This window comes from Eurytemora carolleeae, unplaced genomic scaffold (genome assembly GCF_000591075.1).
Source record: "Eurytemora carolleeae unplaced genomic scaffold, Eaff_2.0 scaffold160, whole genome shotgun sequence".
In the NCBI taxonomy this organism is placed as follows: Eukaryota; Metazoa; Arthropoda; class Copepoda; order Calanoida; family Temoridae; genus Eurytemora; species Eurytemora carolleeae.
The window spans coordinates 192402-195932 of NW_019396112.1; positions in this window are offsets into that span (position 1 = coordinate 192402).

The following is a 3531-nucleotide window of genomic DNA, read 5'->3' on the forward strand; positions in this document are numbered from 1 at the left end:
GGTAGTTTCTAACTAGGGTTTAAGGGGGGAGGGGATGGTTTCTGGTTTTAGGGAAAAGAAGGAGAGTTGAGGGTGAAAGAATAGTTCTAGGCTTTTAAATCATAAATTGTAGAAGGGAGTGCTCGGAATGGGGACAAGGGAACTAATGGGGGTAATTATCCAGGGGTATACTTAGATCAAATGGTGTGAGATGATATAAAATACATGAGGGGATTCTCCCTGTAAAATCCTCAAAATGTCTCAAAAACTTGGTGATTTTATTTTTATTCAAGTGAATCGCTTGTTATTTCTATATAATATTAATAAAGCTCTTCCCTTTATATATATTTATATATATGTGTTAGCTATATTATAGCTGGCCAAACGGCTGAACCAAATTGGTTGAATTTTTTAGGAAATAAATGACTACCTGGGGTTAATTATCTATTTATTCAAAATCCGTTTTTTCACGGGCAACGCCGGGCACTTTAGCAAATTGGACGACTTTTTTTTAAGGGAACCCACGAGTACCCAGGGGGTGACATAGGCTAAACATGTTTCAGAAATTTTTAAACGGGCAATGCTGGGAACTTCAGCTAAAATCTTGATTTTATACCAAGCGCGGGTAAACGGCGAGAGCCTAGACTTTGCTAATTAAAGATAGCGCATCAGAAAATCAGAAAATCTAAGCAAGTTCTAATCTTTTGTCGGTGAGCCAAAAATAGTAACAAATGTCGTCTTCTCTAATAATCCCATACATACTTTCTGTGCAAATTGTTTCTTTCATGGTTGATATTTTGGAAACAAAATCCCCATAAATCAATGGAAGAGTGCATTCATTTATGCGGTAAATTGTTTCTTTTTTGCTATTGCCGAAGATAAAACAGAAGTCGACATTTAAACAACATTTATTTACCGTTTATAAAATTGGAAATCCCATTCCATAAAACCTCAGAAATTTTTTTTGGACAAAATGAGAAAACTTTCACTAAAAATTATTGGTTTTTTTTGATGCAGAAGAGATCCGTAACTTTATCACAAATTCAGCTATATTTCACTCTTATCCAACAAATGATTAAGTCAATTTTGCAAAAACTAATCAATATTATTAATTTTAGTTAACTTTTAGCACAAAGCATTTACAATTGTGTTAAATTACTAAGGTTTTAATGTCGATTGTTAGACTCTCAAGCAACCAAAATAACCAATGACGTCAAAATACAGCTATACAGGGGTACACAATATATAGTGGGATAAATTTCTAATGCATCGTCTTTATTATTAGCAAAGTCTTTGGGCGGGAGTATCTATGACTATATAGACCTGGGCAACGCCAGGCACCACAGCTAGTTACTTTTAAACTGATTTAAAACTTTTAAGTTTGAAATGAAACCTTTAAAATCTAAATAAATTGTTATTTTCAACATCATATTTCAATGTTTTAGAAAGTACTATAATTAAATCATAATATTTATATCAGAGTACTGAGCTGGGAGATATTGAGTGAATTAATCTAATTTAAATCGATTCAAATGAATTAAAATCATTCTCTTGTCCCATGGAGTTTAACTCAACTACTCGAAATTTCGATCTTCTGAGTTATCGACGTTTTTAAAAATAATTGTTTATTGTATCCACGGTTTTAAGAGGGTAAATTGTAATGCTTTTATATATATATATATATATATTTTAAGACGATATCGAATTCGTCACTGAATTCCCATGTTTTTTGGGACACCCTGTATAATAATTCTTTTCTCTTCATAGATGTACATAAGTTTCTTCTATAACTATGTATATATAAGTTTCTACGCACTAGTTTCCGGGTTTAAGATCTTGTTGCCCCGTGGGTTGGATAACGACCCGGGAACGAGCACGGAGAGGACGGTTTCGAGGCTGTAGGACGGAGTTTTGAGCCGCCGAGTCTGGAGTTGGTTTGTGTCCTTTATCTTCAACTATGTTAACAAACTGTAGTGGGATTATTACGAAGATAATATAAGATAAAGCTTGGTAAGTTCTTTGATTTATGGTAGCATGAAAAATATAAAAAATTGAAATAAGAATAAAATTCAAGATAAAAAATGTAGGATTTTGAGAGTTTTTTGGGTATTAAGATCATCCTGAGCTACAAGTATAATTAGAATATCTGAATAATATTGTTTCCATTAAAAAAAGATTAAAACAATTTTAATCTGATTCTAACCCTTTATTTTCCCATCCCTTATCCCAATGTTCACAATGTCCTAATTTATCATATTTACGTTCTAACTCCTGGTGTCATTGTCCTAATTTACATTTCCCGTATTACTTTATTTACCGACTTATGACCCAGATTACTGATCCATGATTCCCCCAACAGAGGGACGTTAAGTTACCTAACGTCCTTTGGGACAATTAAGTAAAATAACGACCCGTTCTGCGAAGTTTTCATAAAAAAATCTCGAATTTTTACCTAAAAAGACGATAAAGTTATGTAACTAGTTTTTCGGGAAATCAAAAATTTTACTTAACCACGGTTTCCCTCGACCTATTTGCAAACAAAACATTCCTTTGCTGCGCTCTGGATGTTTTGTAGGCAAAATTCATCTTGGGAACCCTTGGTAAAGTAAAATCCCCTTGGAACTTCTCTGTAAAGTAGTTGTACAAATTAATATCCTCGTCTTAACTCCTGATGTCCCCATCCTAACTTCTAATATTTGTAAGCTCCCTCGTCCTAACTTCAGCTAACATCGTCCTTACACCAGCTAACCTCGTCCTAACTTAAGTTAACCTCGTCCTAACCCCAGTTAGCATCTTCCTAACCCCAGTTAACATCGTCCTAACTCCAGCAAACATCGTCCTAACACCAACAAACCTTGTTCCTAACACAAGCAAACCTTATTCCTAACTCCAGCTAACCTCGCCCTGACACCAGCAAACCTTGTCCTAACAGCAGCAAACCTTCTCCCTAACTCCAGCTAACATCGTCCCAACACCAGCAAACAATCGTCCTAACTCCAACTAACCTCGTCCTAACTCCAGCAAACAATCGTCCTAACTCCAACTAACCTCGTCCTAACTCCAGCAAACCTTGTCCTAACTCCAACAAACCTATGTCCTAACTCCAGCTAACATCGTTCTAACTCCAGCTAACCTCGTCCTATCTCTAATTAACCTTATCCTAACACCTACTATCTACTAACTAACACCTACCAACCTACACAATCATATTTTTGGCTAACACTATTCAAACTAACAGAACCTGAAAGGCAAATTAAATTTTTCCGGCTTTGCACTTTTACCCTTAAATGGACAAATGAAAGTGAAAAGTATAAATTTAAAGTTTAACGACCCTTTTTAGAATTCGTGAACAGTTCTTTCAAAAATCGTCATAAATACTGTTCTTTCCATGTAGAAGTGAATTAAGTTCAGGTTTTTGCGCAATCTATGATTTATTTAACCACATAAAGTGAGACCCGAGAAATCATTTTTGTGGCAAAAAGTTTAATAATTTTACATTGTTGACACTATCTTCCTCTCTCTAGCCGTTTCTATTCTAATTTCATTCTTTTC